General features: G+C 54.6%; 1 protein-coding gene across 1 annotated transcript in view; it reads right to left on the bottom strand.

The window, feature by feature from the left end:
• Card10 (caspase recruitment domain family member 10) overlaps positions 1-4344 on the bottom strand; it is a 32760-nt gene extending 28416 nt beyond the window's left edge. Inside the window, exon 1 of the mRNA XM_023719012.1 lies at positions 4326-4344. The gene's annotated coding sequence lies outside the window, so the exon portion shown is untranslated. The remainder of the gene's footprint in view (positions 1-4325) is intronic.
• Positions 4345-6576: the final 2232 nt, after the last annotated feature.

The following is a 6576-nucleotide window of genomic DNA, read 5'->3' on the forward strand; positions in this document are numbered from 1 at the left end:
CGGCCACCCCGCAGGTCCGCCCGCACGCCCGCCCTCCGGCCGGCCGGCCGCGCCTCCCGGCTTCCTGTTTCCCGCCAGCTCTCCCAGCTAGGCGGGCGCGGCGGGGTCCCGACGTCCCGCCCACACCTGCCGGCCTCCGGGGGCGGGGACGGGACAGGACAGGCGCGCTCCCAACAGCCAGCGCCGCACCTTGTCCAGGCCACGCGCGTCGGCCGCCCGGGTCCCAGACCGCGCTGGACAGAAGGACACAGCCTGTGCTGACCACACGGCGCCCTGCAACGCTTACACGGCACACACTTCACGTGTCATAGCTGCACGCAGGGAGCCTGAGCTAACCACCCCCACGACCTGTTGTCACTACCCGACATAGAAGCCGCACACCCGGTCACAATCCCATCTGTTCCATCTCCCAGGAAGTGACCATAACATGCGGGGCTTCAGACCTCCGCAGAACTTCCCAAATCTCTCCCTAAAATCTCCCAAGTACAGGCATGCCCATGGTCATGGTCAGCTGTACACTCTGTAGCCCACCGTGGGCACTGTCTGGGACCCCTGCATTCTGACAATCCTCCAAGTCACAGCATAGGCTGTCAGCACTTATACCATCCCTCAAGCCCAGGTCATTCCTGGGCAGGCAATAGAGGGCTTGTGTAAAGCCCATGAGCATGGCACGGGGCTCCACATTCACAGAGGGTGCTTGTCCACATTCTGCTCTCAGAGAAGGTCTGGTCAGATAAGTTTGAGAAATACAGTCTCCAAATTCCCCATCCCACCACCACTAGGGTTACACAGCACAGTAAGGTCTGAGTGCATTTTTTTGTTTTGTTTAGTTCTGTTTTGTTTTGTTTTGATACACAGGATACCATCTCTCTATGCCCCCGAGCTTGCCAGCCGTGCCTGCTGAGGAGGGCTGGAGTGTGCAAGAAAGACATGTGCTCCCTCAATTCCCCACACACATACACCTCCCAAAGTAGATGTGGTAGGGTGACATTCATCAAGGGAAACAAAAGGTTTTGGACTAACAAAGGATCTGAAAAGTCCTGCAGTACAGAAACTGGTTTAAACTTACAAATCTTACGGTCCTTTCCCATCCTTAATTTGCCCACAGATTGTTGTTGTTCACTTGTGTTTGGTTTAGGTTTCACATGTTTACATGCAGAAGAAACTTGAAAGCTCTAGTGCAAACCCATCCATTAACAGAGGAGGAAGCGAGGGCCAAAATGGCCCAAATTCAAACAGGGAGGCAGCAGCCATGGCATGAGGCCCAGACCCTGGCCTCCTTCCTCCTCCAGGTCCAGGTCCAGGTCCAGGTCTAGGCTCATGGTGGCCCTCCCCCCACCACACACGTTCTCTCAGTGGGCCTGGGCGCCCAAGCCTCTTGCCGGCTCCCTACACCAACAGTCAGCTCACTGAATGTATTTGTTTGTTTTTTTTTTTCTTTGAATTTTTATTAACTTTTTATTTTTAATTTAAAGTAGTGTCTAACAGTCACTGAATGTTTTTAACGTGACCCAGAGAACAAAGTGAAAAGCCTCAGGAAGCGAGTCAGTGGTTAATCATTGTCTCCTCCAGAAGCCTAAACTGGGCCCAGAGATGAGGCCCAGGAACCGAGAGGTCCACAGACAATCGGGCAGAGCAGTGAGGGGCCCTGGGTCTGAGCAGGTCAGGTAGCTGGGTGCCTGGCATTCGTGGAGAAGCTGCAGAGATCTTGGGGGCCCCATACTCACATGTGCCCAGTTGTACTCAGACATATACTCGCTTACACACACGCGTGCATGCGTGTGCGCACGCGCGCGCACACACACACACACACACACACACACACACACAGGGCCAGGGCCCCTGTGAGCATGAAGCCAGGCAGGGGTGCAGGGACACACTCCCTTCTCTTCCCCAGAGCCTCTCATCCATGCCGCTCCCAGGCATCCACATCACCTCCACGGATTCCACCTCGTCCCTCCTCTCCGCATAGCCACGCCAGGGGGGCAGGGCTGCAGCTGTGAGGCTGAGCCTACATGGCATGCCAGGGCCCCAGGGCACTACACCGGTTCCCGCCAGTAGTGGTGCTCTTCCCTGAGCCTCCATTTCCCCATCTGCAGAAGACAAGTGGTGAGTAATCACTGCCGCGCCTGGAGAGCAGAATGGTGTAGGCGCAGAGAAAGTGCCCCGGAGCCCCGCGTTGCCTTCAGGAACACCGTCTGGGACAAACGCCTTCCCTCCAGAATTTCTGTAAAATAGTGAGCACTGTGGGGATTTGGTGTGCCCCAGACATGCTGCCCGTCCGTCTGTGAAATGGGTACGGGAACACCAATCTGTCCTCTCTGAGCTAGTACATGTTGGTCAGGGAGATACTTTCTGGGGGAGCTTTTGTCACGGTTTTCTTTTTCCTGTACTGAGGATTAAACCCAGGGCCCTCACACGGAGCTACTGTATCCTCACCGCTGCCACCACCCTCTTATTTTGGAAACAGCATCTAAGTCACTAAATCGATTCTGCTGCCTCAGCCTCCCAGAATGCTGGGATTAAATTATAGGCAGATGCTACCACTCCAGGCTATGTCGTCTTGATTTTTAAGACAGGATCTCTCCCTGGGTTGCCTCACACTGTCCTCCAGTTCCTGGCCTCAAGCCATCCTCCTGCCTCAGCCTCCAAAATCACTGTGACTACAGGGCCACACCACTGTATCTACCTTAGAGATTATCTTTAAAAACCAAACAGATTCTTTCAAATTTAAAAGTTCCTGAAGGTTTCCCACCAAACTGGACCAGCCTACAAACAGCCTCAGGCCCAACAGCTGCCCCACCCCTCACCCTATAGGCCCCATTCCTGTCTGACCTCACTGTGGTTCTGGAACCCATCAGCTCTTTCCGCCTCAGTGCCCTCTCCCTGCCTGTTCTCTGCCTGGAATGCTTGTTCCTCAGCTCGTGGGAAGGATGTCCTTTGAGCTCTTCTGGTCTCCAGTCAAATGTCACTTTCCTTGGGAAAGGAGCCTTCAGGTCCCTCAAGCCACTCTGCTACCTTCTTGGTTCCCAGCAACCCCTGGAGCTGTGACTTTCTGACCCCTTCTTCTTCCACCTGATAACTGTGTGGTCATTGGTCAACCAAAGGGGCTGGGGTATTCCCAGGAGAAGCAGCAGATGGGTGGCTGCAGAAACACAGAGTGGGGGACAGGGCCACAGCCTCACTGGTCACCCCCTGGGCTCTCACTCTTCTTAATGTGATATGATATTGTCATTACTGTCCTCTCCACACCAGCCACAGGGCCAAAGAAGCAGGAGAACCCATGCAATTCTTTGTCACAGGGAAAAAAATTCTCAGCCTCTTAGGTGTCAAGTGTGCAAGTTCAGATCTCCCAAGACCAAAGAACAGATATGAAGACAAAGGAGGTTAAGAGCTGCAAAGTTCAGGCTGGGGAAATAGCTCAGGGGCATGGTGCCTGCCTGGCAAGCACACGGTCCTAAGTTTGATCCCTAGGATCACACAAAATAAAAAAAGAGAAAGAAAGATTGAAGAAAGCTCTTAAAAGATAGGATTGAACCCCAAAATGGGTGACACTGAGGCTGTTTGTTCAAGAACATTTTATACAGCGAAATCATAAGGTGGCAACAACATGGTTGGCTAGTGGTCAAACACAGTCAATCTATAGGAAGCCAAGTACAGTCACTTAGGTAATACTGACCCAAATAGGAAGTGAGACATACCAAGGTATACGGGCGAGCATCCTTAACCTTGGCTTATCTGTAACTTGTAGGTAGAAAGAACAAGGGCATTCTGGGAAAAGGGTGGGAGTATGGGCCCGGATGTTCTGGTCATTCACCTACATGTCTGATGCCTATCTGGGTGTTGATCGCAGTACAATCTCAAGCCACTGTTTGCCTCTAGCCACAGTTTTGATGTCTCATCTTTAGGGCCGATGCCTGACTACCTATTAATTTCTCTGTCACTTAACTATGACACTTTCAGGGTACAGTCCACTGGCCTCACACCTTTCCCCTTCCTCTTTGGCAACCTCTGATTGGAATACAAGTTGTAGGCGGGGTCCGTGGTGAGCCTGGGCTCTCCCCTGCAGTCCCACTGATCTTACCCTGTGTGGCCATCTTGTCAGGACAAGCAGGGCCTGGGCCACACGGATGCCAGCGCAGAGCCCGGCACACAGCGGCTGTTCATCAGGATTGGCACACAGACCCAGGTGAGCAGAGCCCAAGCACGGGCAGCTACCACAAGCGCATGCTCAGGTGAGCTCACAGTGCCGTGTGTCCCTTCTTCACCCCCTGCTCAGCGTCCCCAAGTATCCTCCACACAGAGGCCACCCTAACAGGACCTACTCTAGGAAGGTGACGTGGAGTGGCTATTAGGGAGGCCATGGTGTCCAACCGCAGAAACTCCGGCTGGAAGAGTCTTCATATAGATCCTGGGGAAACTGAGGCTGCAGTGGCTGAGGAGCGCTGGGCTCTCCATGGCAAGACAGCAGGGCTAAGGAAGCACACATCAGAACGTCAGGGGAAGCCATACTCCAGTGTCCTGAGAGCTGGCAACTTTCACAGGGACAAAGTGGCCCTCTCCCCACCTCCTCTTCCCTGCTTTACCCACCTAGCAGCCTCGATCCAGAAGAGCAGAAAAGGTGCTTTGTCTTCACCAAATGCACACCAGTTGCAGGCATCAGTGCCCCCGACCCGCCTTGAGCATGGGGTGTAGGGCATGGAGCCAGGTCCAGTACCAGCTGGGCTGGGGACTTAGGGACAGGTTAAAGCAGGCTGCAAAAAAAACCCCAAAATGGAATCTAGGCTTCTTCCTCTCTCCCTCCCTGAATCTAGCCCACCCAGGTACCTCTCAGCACCTCCTTGGCCTCGCTGCACCCCGAAGTGGTTGGTGAGAGATTCCCACCCCAGCCAGGCCTTCACCTGAGAGTGGTGACCCCGCAGAGGCAGCCACGGCAGGAGCTGAAGACACCCCCTTCACTTCAGAGGGTGTGGTGGAGGAGGTGGCTGCCTGGGCAGGCTGCCTGGGGCCCAGGATTCCAGCGAAAGCCCAGGGAGCCATCCGGGCTGAGTCATCGGGAAAGGGCGGGTCTCCGGCTCTGAGTCACCCCAGGGCTTGCGTGCCTTCTCTGCTGCAGCCTGCTGCGGCCATGGGGTCACCCAAACCAGGTTCAAATCCTAGCCCAAGCTTCAGCGGACACAGCTGGGGCTGTGTCTGGTGAGAGGATCAGCTGTGTGACATGTGGTCAGGACTCAACAACAGGCACCGTGTGTGTGTGTGTGTGTGTGTGTGTGTGTGTGTGTATTTCCAAGTGTCCCAATATTCTTCACCTCCTGTCAACCCGTTGATCACACGACCAGATAGGTTTGTCCCAGTCCCACAGTGACTTCAGTGGAGCCAGAGGAGTCTTGTTTGTGCCCCTCCCTGCCCCCAGCAGAGTCCTTTGCCCAATCTGTGCCCAGCCCTGTGTGTCATGGCCCCACATGCATCTGCCCTGAAAAAGCAGATGTTCCCCTATCACTTTGATTAAGTCTTTTGCAGCCAGAAGAGGAGGAAACTCGGCTCTGCCCACGGGCATCAAAAAGCACAGGCAAGGAGGAGGCAGAGAGGGAAGGGCAGTCAGGGCAGAAGGAACAGCTAGCGCTGTAGCCAAAGCCCAGTGCCCAGAAACCTCCTGGTGCGTGCCCCGAGGGGCACTGTGCTCTCACACGCACTACTCCACTCCAGCCATCTTGTTCCCTTGGTGCATGAATCAGAGGTAAAGGAGCTGTCGCCCCCACTGGAAGGCAGTGAGTAACGGGCTCGCTGGCGTTCCCCATGGAGGGAAGGCGCCACTGGGATTACCACAGGTGCCATGAATTGAGCAGCCAAGCAGGGTCCAGGTACTGGACTTGACCCCTGTCAGGCCAGCCTGAAGGGTGGCATGGTGTTGCCCCAGGTACAGTGGAAGAAGCCAACTCTCAGGTGGGGCAGTGGCCAAGCTGCCCCTCCCAGCCAGAACCCTCCTTGCCTTCTCGCAGAGTGAACACCCAGGCTGTGGACAGGGAGTCCTGGGTTCAACTCCTTACTCTGCCCCCTCTTTGGTTACTGGACTCCAGGGACTCAGTACCTCCTCTCCTGGCCTCATTTTCCCTGCCTGGGGTGGGGAGCTGGATAGGAGCAGGTTCTACAGCCAAACTGCCACATCCACACCCTCTCTCTGGCCTCAGCCTCCTGATGTGTGAATTTGGGGCATGACAGCATCTCCAACAGGGCTGAGGACAAGTGAGCGGACGAGGCCACATGGAGACCTTAGCTCAGAGTCCTGCATATAGCAGGTGGCTGAACAGTCCCCTGAGGCCATAGAGGAGGGGGCCCCTCAGAGTCCCAAATCCCGTATGATGTTCAAGTCCCCTCCTAAATGGTATGATATTTACATATGGGCCTGCATACGTCCTGTGGTGTACCTTAAATTGCCTCTAGAATACTTAAAACCATCAAAATCAATGTAAATACTTGCTATCCTAGATTGCTTTCAATCTGTATTATATATTCCTCCCCTCAGTATAAGGAATGGAACCCAAGGCCTTGTGCATGCTAGACCAGGTCTGTCTGTCT

This window comes from Octodon degus, unplaced genomic scaffold, assembly GCF_000260255.1.
Source record: "Octodon degus isolate 3935 unplaced genomic scaffold, OctDeg1.0 scaffold00064, whole genome shotgun sequence".
In the NCBI taxonomy this organism is placed as follows: domain Eukaryota; kingdom Metazoa; phylum Chordata; class Mammalia; order Rodentia; family Octodontidae; genus Octodon; species Octodon degus.